Genomic DNA, 18894 nt, shown 5'->3' on the forward strand with positions numbered 1-18894 from the left:
TATTATTTTTTGATTTATTTTAATATATTTTGAGGTGTATTTTTATAACTTATACAAGGTATACAAAGTTCATCGAGCTTTGGGGAACGACCCTGAACAATGTTAATAGCGTAGAGAGATACTATGACCAAGCTAAAGCACATAATGAGACACAAAAGTACATGCAAATTTAAGGTTCTACTTTTGTTACAAAGCTGGTCTGTGTTTATTTAAATGTTTCTTTTTATCAAAAAGTATGGCTATAAAATAATGTTAATTGAGTTTTAATAATCTAAACTATTATAATAATAATAATAATAATAATAATAATAATAAACATAATAATAATAATAATAGTGTGACAATATGACCATTAACACTACTAGGTTTTATTTTCATTATTAAGAATAATTTCACGTAATGAATCGAGAAAAAAATGGTTTTGCTAAGGGCATGCATAATAGGACGCCGTCCACCTAAGTGGCACTCCATTAACACCTGCACACCTGACACCACTACGCAAAGATGGATGAAGAGGTATGTACCGGCCTCAACACCGAGCGAGGCGGGTCAACCCACAAGATATGGACAAGAGGCTTGAAATCAAGACATTATGAAGGCACAAAGCCAAAACCTACGCGCATGGCGCATATCACATATGCTCATGCATCACATGCTTAGGCATCATATGCTCAGGCACCACAGATGCTCAGGCATCACATATGCTCACGCATCACATATGCTCACGCATATCACATCTGCGCGTGGCGCATCCGCGCGTGGCGCATATCACATGCTTGTGCATATCACATCTGCGCATGAAACATCTGCGCGTGAGAATAAAGAGAAGACCTCGCGCATCCTCAGGATAAGCGCATATCACACATGCACGTAATCAACCTCGTCCTTATCTAAATCAGGATTAGGGCAACCTTGATTGTGCACGTCAGACAACCTTCCAGAAGGTATCTTTTTAAGGAATAAGAATATGCTGATGTTGACAGCTACCAATGAAAGGTGGACAACTCAGCAAAACCCATGTGCTACCACGTGATTATAACCAATGAAAAAGCACCAGGTGTCCCAAGGACACGTGGCGCAAAGCAATTGGAGGAGGCCAACAAGGCCCTAATTGGGTCTGGGCCCAATCATTGGAAACCCTAGCACTATAAATACCACATCAACTCCACAAGGAGAGATCATCCCAATAACACTCAATTACACAGTATTCAGCTATATTAAGCAATACACTCCAAATTCCTTACTCTCATATTATTATCTTCTCCTACAAACACTTATTCTCACACCGGAGGGTTACCCCAAAGAGGACCCCTCTGTCCCTTTCTGAGGGGTAAGTTTACGGTGCTGTTCATTTTGTAGGTGGAAGAATCCAGATCCCAGAGAACCATCGGTGAAATAGCATAATCACACCCGAGGAAAGTAGATCGTCTACCAGTGAGTCGATCCACGTTTCTTCATTGGCGCCATCACCTGTTACAACGGCAACAAGATCTCATCAGATCTCTAAAAAAAAAAATAAATAAATTTTAACCATGGTTTCTGGCGTTCGTAACGTTGATCAAGTTCTGGAGGATATTGAACGTGAGGATGTTAATGAGGGACAGCAGTTTCTGAGGGTGCCGCGTGATTCTACGCGCGCCACCAGTAACCGTCCCTTCATCACAACTCCTCATGGCCAGACTGAAACTCCTCCAGACGATCTCACGTTACAAAATCTTACCGGCGCGAAACAAAAAGGACCAATGGGTCCAGAAGATGAAACCAATGACCCCAAAGAATGGCTCATAAACGAGCAACGACGTCTAATGGACAAGTACAATGAGATGGTCAAACACAAAAAGTCAGCCGACTTAACACAAAGGCTAGCGTTTGACAAGCAAAACGTTCATGGAACAAAAAGGGCGCGCGCGCCGGAAGATGGTCATTCCGTTCACACTGCACACACTGAGTTTAGTGATGAAGAAGTGCACAGCATGAGGAAGACGCGAGATACTCATGTAGGAGGCTCACAGCTCCGCGCGCACGTGAACATGGCGCCTGGAGCCAAAGCCGACCTGGATCTGCACACGCCGTACAGCCCACCAGTTAGAGGGCAAGTGGACGTAACCACACCGTACAGGCCAGCCATCTTGGTGAAACATTCAAAATTCACTGAGCGCATCGCGAAGGCCCCCATTCAGCACAAAACCAAGATGCCAAGTGGTTTGGGCAAATATGACGGCACAACAGATCCAGACGATTTCTTACAAGGTTTTTACAACACTGGAAACCTAGAAAGCTGGACGATGCCAACATGGTGTCACATGTTTGCTCGCTGCCTCACGGGCGCGGCGCGTGTCTGGTTCGAGAGCTTGCCGACTGGGCAAATCGATGGGTTCGAGGAACTATTGGAAAAGTTCCAAGCCCACTTCGTACAGCAGCGCAGACACACGCGCGACCCTGATGACATCATGCACTGCGTGCGCAGGAATGATGAAACGATTGAAGACTACATAACTCGTTTCAATCAGGAGTCTCTGGCAATCGGAGGTATCACTGAGCAACTCTTGCGCGTGGCCTTTATACAAGGCGCGCGCAGTGATCAACTCCGCCGAGCTCTCGTAAGCAGAGATGGCATGCCAACCACTTGGGCCAAACTAATGGAAGCATCGCGAGTCTTCGCGAGAAATGAAAAACAAATTGCCCAAGATAGGGCAAGAGAAAGAGCGCATCAAGCTGATACACCGCGCAGCAACGACAGAAGTGGCAAACAGAACTCTGTATGGTCCAGGTTGCAACCAACCAGTTTTTCTCCCGCAGAAAAGCAGGCGCAACCAAGCTCACCCCAGACCCAAAAAGACGTTCGTAATCGCGGGGAGGGTGACAAGAGGGAAGGCGGCAGAGATCCTAACAGACCTCTGCCAAGAATATGGACTCCTCTCACTAAAACGCCTTCACAAGTGTTAAGCACTGAGAATGTCCAGTTCAAAAGCCCCAAGCCACTACACTACAAGGGACCATCAGACAGTGGCAAGTACCGTGAGTTTCACAAGTCCACAGGACACAACACTGATGCATGCCACCACTTGAAGGATGCAATTGAAAAAGATGTGAAATCAGGCAAGCTGGCTCACCTGGTGAAAAACTCAAGACCAGAAAATGAACAATCAGGAGCCTCAGCCAGCAAAAAGTACAAAAGAATCTGTGTAGCCGAGGGAGGAAGGCAAGGGCAAATATCAAGAAAGAGAAGCGCGCAAATCCAAGGAGATTGGCGCGAGCAACAAGTAATCTTCCCAATAATCAGGGGAGACCCTTCCATCAGCAGTCCTCTTGTCATCACTACACACATTGCTCATTATGAAGTGTCAAAAGTCCTGGTGGACACTGGCAGCGAGTCAGACATCATGTATGAGCAATGTTTCAGGAAACTGGATCCGGCAGACCAAGCAAGGCTTGAAATTGTGAATGCACCAATCTCTGGTGTTTCGAATGAAATCATTCATCCCCTAGGTCAAATACAATTTGAACTAACCATGGGGGATGAAAAACACAAGCGAGCCGAAGTTGTCAATTTCTTGGTCTTGCCCACCACTTCTTGCCACAACATGATCTTGGGTAGGGGAACGATTGCCCAATTCAACGCCATACCGTCGCCAGCACACGGCGCGTTAGGGTTCCCAACACCAACAGGTGTAACTTTTGTATACCGAGATCATCTGTGTGCAGTGACAAGTACTCCGCGGGAAGGGAGAATGAAACTTCCAATGGCAAACAACGCGCCAGAGGAATGGATTCTCAACCCAAAATTCCCGGAGCAAACAGTCACAATTGGCGCTACGATATCAGACGACACGAGGTTGAGAATGAAAAGATTGCTCACAGCATATATGTCGGTCTTCGCGTGGCAACACTCTGATATGACTGGGGTTCCGCGAGACCTGGCGCAACATTCTCTCAACACCTTCAAGTCTGTAGAGCCAATTGCTCAAAAGAAGAGAGTCATGGGGGATGAGAAGGCGAGGGCCATGAATGAGCAGGTTGAGGATCTATTGCGCGCAAACATCATCCGCCCGATACGATACCAGACATGGGTAGCCAATCCTGTGATGGTAAAGAAAAGTAACGGGTCGTGGAGGATGTGCATTGACTTCAAGGACCTCAACAAAGCGTGCCCAAAAGATTGTTACCCCCTCCCAAACATCGACGCAAAGGTGGACTCCGTGGCGCCATTCAAGCTCAAATGTTTCCTGGATGCCTACAAGGGCTATCACCAGATTCAAATGGCACCACAAGACGAGGACAAGACCGCCTTCAGAACCGACAAGGGTGTTTTTTGTTACACAAAAATGCCCTTTGGTTTGAAGAATGCGGGAGCCACCTACCAAAGACTTATGGATGCTGTTTTCAGCGAGCAGATTGGAAGAAACCTAGAAGTCTATGTGGATGATTTGGTGATCAAAAGCAGGGAGGAAAAACAAATGCTTAAAGACATCGAAGAAACCCTTGGGCGCCTAAAGGAAGTTAACATGAAGCTCAATCCGAGCAAATGCACTTTCGGCGTACAAGAGGGAAAATTTCTAGGTGTAATGGTCACCAAGGATGGTTTCAAGGTGAACCCTGAGAAGGTGGAGGCCATCCTTGACAAGCCCTCGCCATCCACCATGAAAGAAGTCCAGAAGCTGAATGGTAGATTGGTTTCAATCAACAGGTTCCTAGCGAACCATGCAAGCAAATCTACCCCATTTGTCAACACATTGAGGAATTGCTTAAAGAAAAGCCAATTCAAATGGACTCCTGAGGCCGAGCAAGCTTTCAGTGAGATAAAAGAATGTTTGATAAATCTGCCCGCGCTCACAGCTCCACTTCCTGGTGAAACTTTGACATTGTACCTATCAGCAGGAGAGCGCGCCATCGGCGCAGTATTATTGGTGGATCGCAAGGGAATCCAAACGCCAATATACTATGTGAGTCAGGTGCTGACAGATCCTGAGACGCGCTACTCCATCATGGAAAAGTTAGTTTTATCACTAACACACGCGTCGCGCAAGCTTCATAGATATTTCAATGGTCATCCCATTGAAGTTCTGACTGGTTACAACATCCAGCAAGTCTTGCGGCGCCCCGCGCTCTTGGGAAGGCTAACAAAATGGGCGCTGGAATTAGGAGAGCACACGATCGCCTATAAGCCCCGTCCAGCAATAAAGGGACAAGTCTTGGCTGATTTCATTGTAGAAGTCCCCGAAGGAAAAATTGAAGAGGCTCAGCGCGAGGTAGACCCTCCGCGAGCCAATGATGAAGAAAATGTGTGGAAATTATTCACCGACGGAGCTTCAAACAACGAAGGATCCGACGCAGGCCTCAAGTTGGTGGATCCAGAGAATCAGGAATATACTTACGCCATCAGGTTGGACTTCAAGAGCACTAACAATGAGGCTGAGTATGAAGCCCTGCTGGCTGGCCTGCGCATCGCGGACAAATTCGGAGTTAAAAAGCTAGAGGCACATGTTGATTCATACTTGGTAGCAGCACAGGTCAATGCCTTTATGATGCCAAGGAGAACACCATGCCTCTGTATCTAGAGCAGGCGAAAAAGCTCATCGAGCAATTTGACTGCTTCAGAATCATTCATATTCCGCGCAGTGAAAACAAATCTGCTGACGCGCTGAGCAAGATGGCATCAACCAGCTTCGATCACTTTGGCAAAGATGTCAGAGTGGAAGTAATGAGCAACCCGTCGGTGGGAGCGAAGTCTGTCCTTGTAACTCATACAACCCCTTCATCATGGATAACTCCAATAATGGAATTCTTGAAGGAGGGAAAAGTACCGGATGATCGCGCGCAGGCGAGGAAGATAAGACACAAGTCGCATAACTATGAACTGCTTGATGGTACATTATATCGACGCTCTTATCTTGGACCACTCATGAAATGCCTAGATGCTGAGGAAGCAAGCTATGTGATCAGAGAGATACACGAAGGAATCTGTGGAATACATGCTGGACCGCGCATGTGGTTGCCAAGGCAATGAGCGCAGGTTACTATTGGCCAGGCATGTACTTGGACGCTTTAAAAGAGATCCAAAAATGCAAAGCATGTCAGAGCTATGCGCCAAACACCATGCGGCCAAAGAACAACTTGATTCCGGTGACCTCCGCATGGCCTTTCCACAAATGGGCAATCGATATTGTGGGTCCCCTACCGCAAGCGCAAGGGCGAGTAAAATTTTTGGTAGTGGCAGTAGACTATTTTACAAAATGGGTTGAAGCCAAGCCACTAGCAAAAATCACAGCCGAAGCGATGAAGCAGTTTATCTGGAGCCACATCATATGCCATTTTGGCTTGCCCATGGAAATTGTGAGCGATAATGGCAAACAATTCACTGACAAGAAGATATCCAGCTGGCTCAAGGAATTGCGCATCAACCAAATTTTCACTTCAGTATACCACCCTCAGGGGAATGGCCAAGTGGAGCGCGCGAACCAAAGCTTGCTGAATGGGCTGAAGAAAAGGTTAGAGGGAGAATCCCATTCTTGGGTTGACGAGCTACCTAATGTCCTGTGGGCGCACAGGACATTAAGCAAAACCAGCAATGGTGAATCCCCGTTCAGCCTAACCTATGGAACGGAGGCAATGATTCCAGCAGAAATTGGATGCCCATCCCATAGAGTGCTCATGATGAGCAAGATTGATAACGAGCGCGAAAGAAGGTTGGATCTCAACTTACTTGAAGGGCGCAGAGAGGCGGCTATCATCAGTGAAGCCAAATACAAGAAAAAACTGGAAAAATATTACAACCAGCGTGTGAAAGAATGCCACTTCAAGAAAAATGATTTTGTCCTTCGAAACAATGAAGCTAGCCGCGCGATACCCCCGGGAAAAATGTCCCCCAATTGGGAGGGACCTTATCAAGTCTCGGAAGAATTGGGAAAAGGCGCATACGCTTTAAAAGATTTGAATGGAAAGAAGATCCCGCGCGCATGGAACGCGGCACAGCTTAGAAAATGTTTCGTGTAAAAAATATCAAGTTTGTAATCAAGGCTTTGTAAGCCATTATGAATAATGATACGCGCTATCTTCTCTTAATGTGGATTCTATTACCTTTAGCATACATGTTTCACACTTCCCTTTATTAATTTTGAGCAATATGACAACATTGTATTGACATCAAAACGAAATAAAAACGAAGTAAAACATACATGCGCGAGCTTCAAGCTCAAACGCGTTAACGAGTCTTAACTCTAAAACGTCAGGGCCTTAGCCCAATTCTATTACCTTTTGCATACATGTTTCACGCTTCCCTTTATTAATTTTGAGCAATATGACAACATTGTATTGACATCAAAACGAAATAAAACGAAGTAAAACATACATGCGCGAGCTTCAAGCTCAAACGCGATAACGAGTCTTAACTCTAAAACGTCAGGGCCTTAGCCCAATAATGTGAGCCTTAGCTCAAATCACTCACAACATCTACTGCGCAGCCTGACCATAAAAATACCTAAACACAACTAAGGCAAAACAAATGCCAAAACATAGTTGTTTAGGTCTCAGGTCGAGGTCGCGCATGCAATTGTAATGGATATCTGAGCAACACATATTGATACGTAAAGGCTAAAAAACTCATAATTCCATATAATAAATGCGCGATAACGTCGCGCAAAAGAGGAATAATGAAAACGCCTAGGCACGTGTCAACATAATCAAGATATGGCAAAATCACTTACAATATGACAAGGATTGAGTATAATAATTTCCTTACAACCTTGTTCTTATTTCAACGTGCAAGCATATCTTATATTCAACAAGCAAACATGCAATATAAAGAGATGAATGGGGAATGCGCAAGATGCGAAGAAGGGAAAAACAGAATTTCATTCCAAAGCATTGAAATTTACAAGTTTACAAGATGATAAGATACAAACTACAAATAAAAATAAAAAACATGAAGGGCTTCTCAAGTCTCCACGTCGACGTCAGCCTCTTCATAGTCCTCATCACCGCCCTCAGCATCTGGCGCAACCCGCTCCTCGTCATCTCCAAACTGACCATAGTCAAGTTGTTCATCCTGAATGGAGTCTTCTATCACAATAGTGTCAGGAGCGGATCCTTTGGCCACGCCAGAGCCGCTAGCAGGAGCAGCATTCCCCGCGCCATCATCGCCGCCACCAGCCCCTTCGCACTCGTCAAGTAATTTCTTTAGCGCGCCGAGATCGGGCTGGTCAGCAAGCGCGGATATCTGCAAATCATAAGGAAAAATATGAGTACAAAAAATCTTGGAAAATAAGTCAAGGTTATCTCATTAAGGTTAAAATACCTGCGCAAGGATGGGAATGGGAGTATTCAAATACTTCTCCCCCATCGCGGCCATTTCCGCGCAGGCAACGTCGCTCTGATAAGGGTACTCGGATGGGTTCTTCTTCAACATGCCATATTCATAGCCATCCGTAAACCCTTCAGCTCGACCCACCAAGCGCGCGGCAGCGTTGCAATCCATCACAAGGGCCTGAAACTCGTCTGAGTATTTCATCGCGTAAGCGCAACGAGTCATGCCCTGTGAGATTAGCCATTGGCGATCCTGCGCGAGGGAAGCAACAGACGTCTCGAGGGCAGGAATCTGAGAGTTTAACAACTCAACAGTTTCCTTAGTCTGTTTCAGCTCCTCTTTGTCGGACGCTGCTGCCGCCAAGGCTTCTTCCTTTTCCGCCCGCGCAGCATCAAGTGCTTCCTGGCTAGACGCTGCCGTCGCCAAGGCTTCATCTTTCTCGGCCTGCGCGGCCGCCAGCTCCTTCTTCATGCGGGCAACCTCACTCTCCAGCGATGATTTGTCAGTTATAGACTGGACAAGAGCTTGGTCACGCGCCTCCGCATCTAGCTCCAAGTCGCGCACTCTACGCGCGTACTTGGCCGCGTCCGCCTCGGCCGCCTGTAGCTTCTCCCGCGCAGCCTGTAGCTCATGACCGCGCTTCACGAAGGCGGTGTTGGCACTTGCCCTGTTCTCACTGAGCTCTGCTTGGAGCTTCTCAGCTCTCTCTCGAGCATCAGAAAGATGCCAAGCAGATACTTTAGCCTCTTGCTTGGCTTCCGCAAGAGCATCACGTACCTTTACGTAATCATAGCGAAGCTCTTGGGAGGCAGCAAAGAAAGCCGACCCAGCAAACAGATGATCTTTGAGCAAGTCATCGCGAGCGCGGCCCTCCTGAAACCTCCTTTCAGCTGTAGGCACAGAATGAGCCCAGAAGTCCTCACACACACCCATGGACTGAAATGAGCTGTCCTCAGTAATGTTCCATCTAGGGCGGTAAATGTGATCGGCTTCCTGCAAACACAAAGTAATAATCTAAGTCATCAAAACACTAATATGGAAGTCCGCGCAGCGGAGCAAAAACGAACCCATACCTGCGGGGATGAAGCAGAAAAGTCAGCGCCAGCCCCACGAGAAGGCTGCGCCGGAAAATCTCGTGGCGCTGCAGGGCTGGCGCGGCCGCCGTCGGAGTCTTCAACTTCAAACTCCTCATCCTCCTCTGAAACAGGCCTTTTCTCCTGCGACCTAGAACCAAAATCAGTCTCGCGAGGAGGGCTGTGCGCAGGAGGAGGTGAGGGAGGTCTCGACGCCGCCAGGTCGGCGCGTAAAACGGCCTCCTGCTCCTTAGTAATCCCGATGAGGGGAGATTCAGCGCTTGCAGGAGCAGGAGCAGAACCAACGGCGCTGGCACCGGCGCCAGGAGTGCCGCCGGCAGCTTGTACGCCAGCTATGACTCCTATGAAAAAATCAACAAAAAGAAATGGTTCATGACTTGATCTAAAAGAAAAAAGTCAGAAAATAAAAGCACAATACGTACCTTGGCGCAACTCCGTTCGCGAGGCAAACATCGCCATGAAGTCCATTCTACCCTTTTTCGAGGGAAAAACAGGGGACTTCGAAGCGACCTCCGGCGCAGCCTCGGCATCTTGTTGCGCTTGAGGTTGATCCACCAAGGTCGCCGGCTCTACAAACATTTGAGTGAGCAAAGATTCATTAGTAATTCTATCAGAATCGCGCTCATAGAACCATAAAAGATAACCAAAGGCATAAGCATAAGTACAAAGGCTTACCAGGCGCATCGCTGTCAAAGAGAAATCCCAGATCAACAGGGATGAACATGTCATCGAAGCGATCGGGGAAGCCAACCTCCCCAGCGCCCAGCGCGACGGAGCCACCCTCCATATGCTCATCATAGGCGGCGTGGACATACTCCTTGCTGACTGCACAAAACAACTCAAATGATATCAGCAAAAAGAATTATATTCGCGCAGAAGTAATGCAATGAGATTAACTTACACAAGCCGTCAACTTGGATAACGGGCTCAGTCGCGCTGTCGGCCCACCTCCTGCTCATACCAACCCCCACCAGCGCCTCCTAGCAAATGTTCTTGGCGGGGGATGGTTCGGCAGTCAACTTTTTAACCCAGGCGCCAGTTGGGTTCTTGAAGACGCCCACATCCGCAGGCGCAGAAGAGATCGCGCGCATGGTCATGCGGATGGGGATCACACCAGCCCTGATATAAAAAAACCTCTCAGACCAGTCATGAAGGCTCTTGAATGAAACAGTGCAGCACTTGACCTTCTGACTGCGAGGAATAAATGAGAACCAAGAATCTTGGATCTTGGGCTTGTAAAAAAATTGAAAGCGACGAGGGGTGGGCTCCTCGCGCTGAGATTTGCACATGAACTCAAAGTGAGTCATGCGCACGAGTCCAAACGGATGGACTTGGGATATATGAATCCCATAAAACTTGAGCAGCGCACCCACAAACCTTGTCATCGGGAGACGAAGGTTGCAGTGGGTGAAAAAATGGCAGTAAAGGGATATATAGCCGGTAGGCGGGTCCGCCGCCGTTTGCCCGGCCGCCGGCAACATGCAGCCATACTCAGGGAGAAAACCCTGAGAGGCGATAAGGCTGTCAAAATCGGCCTGCCTCAATTTGCAGGGGATCTCATCCCACTTCTTCACTGCCTTGGTCCTCCCTACCTCCTCCGATGAGGCCTCAGCAGCCCTCTTCCCCTTGCCGGTCTTCTTCAATGTAGACATTACTAACGATTTCACACGGCGATGGATAGGGGAGATTGTGTTGTCTGAGCTATCAGACATACAACTGTGAAAACGGACAAAGGATGCTTCTGAAGAACAGAGATCTGGAAGCAGAACAAAGGCAATCGGAATAGAATGAAAGAAAGAAAAGAGCTCTGAATAATAAACAAGAAGATGAAGGATAAAAAAAAATAAGGGGCTGACTTTTATAGGCCCAGGAGAGAGAAAAATTGGTACTGATCGGACTTCACGCGCCCCCACTCGCAGGTGTAAGCCAACGCGAGCGCGACACGTGTCCCTGACACTGTGTGAGGGGACACGAAAAGAAACTATACAGGTGCTGCCAGAGTTCACGCGCCACCACTCGCAGGAACGGACCAACGCGAGCGCGACACGTGTCCCTGACACTATGTGAGGGGACACGAAAGGCAACTGTAGCACCTCGAGCACACGAAAGGTCTGACACGTCTCCATCACTGACGCATGTCAGCAACAACCAACCACGTACAGGGACGATTCGTTTTCAACCAAAAGGATAGAATTTCGCGCAACGATTAATAATAAGAAGAAAAAGACAAACCCCTACTAAAAGAGCAAACTACTAAGTCTAATATCTATCTTACCTCGCTCGCGCGAGACAAGACACACATTAGACTGGGGGGGCTTGAAGAGGTATGTACCCGCCTCAACACCGAGCGAGGCGGGTCAACCCACAAGATATGGACAAGAGGCTTGAAATCAAGACATTATGAAGGCACAAAGCCAAAACCTACGCGCATGGCGCATATCACATATGCTCACGCATATCACATATGCTCATGCATCACATGCTCAGGCATCATATGCTCAGGCACCACAGATGCTCACGCATCACATATGCTCACGCATCACATATGCTCACGCATATCACATCTGTGCGTGGCGCATCCGCGCGTGGCGCATATCACATGCTTGTGCATATCACATCTGCGCATGAAACATCTGCGCGTGAGAATAAAGAGAAGACATCGCGCATCCTCAGGATAAGCGCATATCACACATGCACGTAATCAACCTCGTCCTTATCCAAATCAGGATTAGGGCAACCTTGATTGTGCACGTCAGACAACCTTCCAGAAGGTATCTTTTTAAGGAATAAGAATATGCTGATGTTGACAGCTGCCAATGAAAGGTGGACAACTCAGCAAAACCCATGTGCTACCACGTGATTATAACCAATGAAAAAGCACCAGGTGTCCCAAGGACACGTGGCGCAAAGCAATTGGAGGAGGCCAACAAGGCTCTAATTGGGTCTGGGCCCAATCATTGGAAACCCTAGCACTATAAATACCACATCAACTCCATAAGGAGAGATCATCCCAATAACACTCAATTACACAGTATTCAGCTATATTAAGCAACACACTCCAAATTCCTTACTCTCATATTATTATCTTCTCCTACAAACACTTATTCTCACACCGGAGGGTTACCCCAAAGAGGACCCCTCTGTCCCTTTCTGAGGGGTAAGTTTACGGTGCTGTTCATTTTGTAGGTGGAAGAATCCAGATCCCAGAGAACCATCGGTGAAATAGCATAATCACACCCGAGGAAAGTAGATCGTCTACCAGTGAGTCGATCCACGTTTCTTCAATGGAAAAATGGGTGTTGGCCATGTTGTTGTCGCGAGGAGAACGTCATTTTCCAACAAAGTGGGTGGGCGCCACCCACTTCAACCAATCACTTTTGACCCTTTCTATTTTTTATTTAACTTTTATATAATCCAAATATTATATTTTTATATAATATATAAAAACCTCTACTCATCTTTTTAATGCTGCGTTTTTAACCTGCGTGACAGCTAACGACAAGTTAGAAAGAGCTTTGATAGCCAAAATGCCAAATAAAAGTTTTCCATTCATATCTTTAAAAGAGATCAATTCATTGGACTGAAATTACCGGCCCACAACTTTTGTTGATGCCATTACAAATTAATACAAACCACACTTTGAATACCGGCCCTATTTACCAATTATGATTTATTATCCCAAAATAAACTACGTACCTTTTGTCTCTTTTGTCTCAGTTTCTTCTTTCTAACTCCAAACTTTCATCATATTTAAGGTTACCTTTTTCTTTTCTTGTGGAACAATTAAACTATATATGGGTACCCTTCGAGGTAAGATCAATGATCAAACTGATTAATTGTTTGGCAATCACAAAAACTTTTAATATTAGCTTTTTGAAAGGGTTAAAAAACATTTTCCAAAAGCCCTAAATCATCGCTTTTTAAAATGCCTTTTTGAAAAGCCATAAGCACTTTTCAAACTCAATCCCAAACATGCTCTAAGACGTGCGTCAAGCTTTTATATCATTATATCAATTAAATTTTAATGTTTTTCTTGTTAGGGACAAAATATTTCGGCGGTTACCAAGGGATTCCCATTCTACCACGATTTTTTTATATTAAATAGCGTTTAATATCAAAATTTTTGTTAGTTAATAAGAGAGCATTAACGAAGATGGTCATTCGGAAATCCGTCATTGGTATGGGATTGGATTTCCGATAAAACCCCCACCTATTCTTTTCATCCGACTGTTAATGCGGGCCCATGTCGCCGTTGGTAAAATCCCCTTGGCGATTTGTAATATTAGCAAATGTTCACATATGTTGTTACATGTAATGTAATATATATATATATATATATATATATATATATATATATATATATATATATATATATATATATATATATATATATATATATATGGGAGGGTTATCCTAAAAATAAATAGTTTCCTAGAAAGACTAGGAATAAATCATAACAATTGGATCATGTTAATCAATGGTTGAGATTTAAAATTACCAATAACCGACATAGTTTCCTAGAATTACTCTTACATCATTATAACCGACATAGTTTCCTAGAATTCTTCTTTCACCATCATTTGCAATTCCAAATGTCAAATTTTTGTTGGTTCTTACCATTCTTAGGAAACTCCTTATTCTTATTTGAACCATTTTATATATATATATATATATATATATATATATATATATATATATCACATCAATACGTTGATGATAGGGACTGAGCTAGGGTATATCAACATGTGTTGTTTATAATCAAATAATACATTACGAAGCTTGTAGGTGGTCAATGTATGTAGATAAAACAGTCTCAAATCCCTCATAAATTTGAGGGTAAATACCGACGGAATTCCCGGTCTATTGGTAATTATTGACGGATTTCCTACGTATTTGACAACCACGTTTTAATAAGGTTGCCGGCATATATTTTCATCAGAAAAATTAGGGTTAATATAAAACACAACTCCAGGTTCAACCGGTTGCTATGCGCACCACACCACAACATTGCCGCAATCATCGATGCCGTTACAACCTCTACTAGAAGATAACATCCCTAACTCCCTGAGTGAGTTCTAACTTTACATACAACATAGTAAATTACAAATATTGACCTTTATTTTTATGCTAAATTTCAATGATTATCCTCCTGCCTTTGAAATTGATGTGATTTATACATTACGTCATTTGGCTCCAACCCAGTTAATATATTTTTGTATGATATATATATGTATCATATGACACGTTATGTTAAATTGTTAGTTGATTATAATTTATGCATGCAAATTCGAAGCATTGACCAAACTAAATTTTCGTTGTAATATAATTTATAGAGATATCTGAAAGGGTTTGAGATGCATATATGTATGTGTCGACATAGAAATTGACTATGGTCAGTTCCTGTGACCTCACTTTTTCTAGAAGCTTTCAAAAGTTACCCTGACAAGTGACAACAGGTACCTTCCTAGAAACGAGGAGGGCTAAGCCTATTCACGATGCAATTACAAGTGCAATGAATCTATGAACTAAAGTTAAGTTCAACCAAATAATGACAATGAGAACCACGTAAATACATAAACTTATGTCACAACCAATACAAACACCTGTTGTGATATGGTGATTTATATTATAGGCACATCCTATTTAATGTCATGGCTGGCTAGGGTTGGACCGCTGGTGCCCAATAGAAATTAGGGGTGCACAAAAAACCCGAACCCGGAACCGGACCCGAAATAAATACCCGGAACCGGTTTTTCTAATACCCGGGTTTTTAATACCCGAATCCGACCCTACCCGTAGGGTACGGATAGGGTATGCATTTTGGCACTAAAACCCGAACCGGACCCGATTTGTACCCGGTAATACCCGAAAACCCGATTTGTACCCGGTAATACCCGAACCCGGAACCGAGGTTTTCCAATACCCGAAACCGGGTATTTTCAAATACCCGATGTATACCCGGAAAATACCTTAAAAATACCCGAATAATACCCCTAAAAAGTGTAAACTTTTAAAAAATCCAATCTATATAAAAAAAATACGATAAAAAAACCCGGAAAAAACCCATAAATAGAGTTTTTTCAATACCCGATAATAGGGTATTCAAATACCCGGTTTTAGAATACCCGGTTCTATACCCGACCCGAACCCGATGCATAGAGCATGATTTTTAGAGACAATACCCGACCCGAACCCTACCCGATTATTACCAATACCCGATCATACCCGTACCCGATCATACCCGAACCCGGTTCTATATCCGAACCTGAGTATTTAGAAAACCCGATTTGTGCACCTCTAATTGAAATATCATGTTTGCTTGGGCCTAAAATAAACTTCAAAGTTCTTATAGAGTTATAGACCTCCATGGACTGGCCCAGTATTTCTTTTTCAATTATTGGTCTGTCTGAAACAAAGACATAAATAAAAATAATAGTAAGTTAACAACTGAGTTTTTTTTTTAGAGTTTAAATTTTATTTTTATTATTTGTTATTTATACTATACAAACTTTGTTAAATTAAAAATATGTGTTACAATAAGATTAACTTGTATTAGTTAAAATTTATATTGTAGAAAGAGGTTATTTTGGTTTATTTTTACAAAAAGTACAGATTATGATTTTAATCATTTACTATGAAGTTATAATCGTTATCCTCTTATAAACACTTTATTAATAATACATTATATTAAGAGTTCTTATTAAAGAATAAAAAGGTAAAAGAAAAGAAAAAAGAAAAATATTACATATGTAATAAGAATAATAAGCAACTTTGATTCTTAAATAAATTAATAATATATAATTCAACAAGAATCATCATGAAGAACCGGACCGATACCAACCAAATTTCTACCGCGCCCTAGACGAAACACACATGTTCAATAACACCTAGTTAACAATTTTTACCCATTATATCATAACTATTGTTTTAACCATTAATTGATCTAATGGTTGAGGTCTATTATCACATTTCTCGTACTAAAAGGTCTTTCTCGCATGAACCTAATATGTGTGTGTGAAATTTTGTTTTAACCTAGACCTGCCAACGGGTTGGTTAGGGAGCGAGCCACGACCCAACACTAGCTCGGGCTTGGCACAGTTGGACACGAGCCTTTTCTGAGTGAACTTAAAGCAAGCCGCGAGCTTTTTAATTAAACAAGTTTAATAATGACCAGGTCAATTAACTAGTCGGTCATGAAATGATTGAGTGTGATTAAAATAGCCAAAACATTGCAATTGGGTTTAAAAGTTTTGATTTGAAATTGTTTAACTACTTAATAATTTGTTTTTAGACATTTGGCTTGAATAATTTAAACTATACCATTTGACATTTGTATAATATTTAGTATTTACTAAATCTTTGGTTTTGGAACAACTAAAGGTAGGGGACTAGGGGTCGGGTTGGTTAACCACAATTTTTTAATCGGTTCAATTAGATTATATTGTTTCAGTTAATCGGTTACGGGTCAATTAAATTAGTTTTATGCACACCGTTGTGAGAAATTATCTAAGTCTTAATCAAACTAATTCAATAGTTAAGATTATAATGGTGGCAATTTGGTATAGTTAATTGAAAATTAATACAGCCACTACGGGTAAAGGAGAAAATTTTCCTGTCATGTTGACATATCTTTTTATTTTAATCAAATACTAGTTTCATCAATTTTTAAAACATAAATATTTGTTATATAATTCACCGGGTTTTTTATAATAATTATACCATAAAATCAAGCATTCAGTTCTTATCATTTCGTTTGGTTTTATATTAATTTTCTCTTCGTTTTCATGAACCTTCCCCTGTATGAATAATTATATCCAAAGCCATATTTATTTTCATAACTCCGAGAACCACAAAAACATTTATAAATAATGAATATAAATAGTTATCGGAGGTTGGAAATCTATTGTTGAGGTCAGAGAATAAATTCCAACACCACCCATTTTACTCTAAGATACGCAGTGGCGAATCCAGGAATTTTTTTTGGATGGTGCACTACTTTTAGATGTTTCAATTTCATAGACTCGGGTATAAAAATTCCGGGTCGGTTCGATAGTTCGGAGAAAATTCATTACATAATAAAAATACGATATATAAATAAAAGAGATACCGCATGTTACCTTTTTGACTTGGGTGATAAGATGAAATTGGTTGCCTTTCGGAAGGATCCCATGGTAGATCATTCAAATTTATTTTTGACGGTTTACTTGAAGATGATGATCCAAGGTTGATGGTTCACTTTGAAAAAATCTCTTCAAATTCATAATACCTACAAATCAACAATTACAAACTAACAAATTAAAACCAACAATCTAACAAACTAAAATTAAATTTAACAAATAACTTAACAATTAAGTAGTTAACAATTAATATTTAACAAGTCAAGAACAATTAACATTTAACAATGAATTATGAATGTAAACTTACCTTCAAAGTGGGAGAATAAGAGGATTCGAGTAAGAGTAGGCAGTGGCAGGAAGACTGGGACGGTTGACGGGCTGAGTGGCTGACAGAGTGAGGCTGCCGACATTCCGCGATGGTCGGAGTGACGGGGATGAGTGGCCGACGGAGTGACGGAGATGAGTTTATTTAAATTTCTCTTCATATTGAACTTAGAACTTAACATGCATATTACCTTCATGTACTCAATTAAGTGTTAAATTGTACCAGACACCCTTGTATTCAAATATTAGGAATGTGTGATAGACTAAGATGGAAGTTAATCTTCAATATATTTCCATTTATACCTGAGTTTGTAAGTATGTTATGACTCGTGTATGTACATTGCACTAGAAATTGTGAGACAAATAGTCATTTTAGTATTATGAAGTTTATTTTAGTATAACTAAATTTACGTTCCAAAAACCGGAATCAAACCTGCGACCTCCAAGTTAACAAACCAACATGTTACCATCTGGAGAGGTGCTTCAAATGCTTTTTAGATGGTTCCTTTCCAATTTATAAGGTGGTTCCTTAATTATTTTCTATGTATAAATGCACTATTATTTCAAAACTCGGGTGGTTCCTCGGAACCACCCGTTTTCATTGTAGATCCGCCCCTGAAGATACGTGATTTACCACCCGATGTTATCTATTCGACTAGACATCGGTGGAGAACATCCAATGGTAACACACACCATAAAAAATGATTAGAGGTATAAAACTGGCCCTCTATAAATATATCCGATAAATTAGAATAATAACATATAAAAAATCAACCACATCGCTTTACGGTGCTTGGGCGGTCTGGTGTGTTCAGTGTTGGCTTGTTTATAAAAATTCATAATTCCAAAAAAACATCACTTTTCGGTATTGTTTTAGTTTGGATCGATCTTTTGTTTTAGCCTCATATATTATTGATTATTCCCAGCCACAAACCCGAAAAGAGTGGCCGCCGATTGCGACCGACGTACGGAATATATAGTGACCAGCTGCCAAGACCAAATTAATATTTCAATCTCGACCAGCTCTTTGACTCATTCAAATTTTAGTTCATTAATA

The sequence above is a fragment of the Bidens hawaiensis genome, unplaced genomic scaffold, assembly GCF_021521415.1.
Source record: "Bidens hawaiensis isolate Kalapana, Puna unplaced genomic scaffold, B.hawaiensis_p1.1 tig00064517_1, whole genome shotgun sequence".
NCBI classification, from domain to species: Eukaryota; Viridiplantae; Streptophyta; class Magnoliopsida; order Asterales; family Asteraceae; genus Bidens; species Bidens hawaiensis.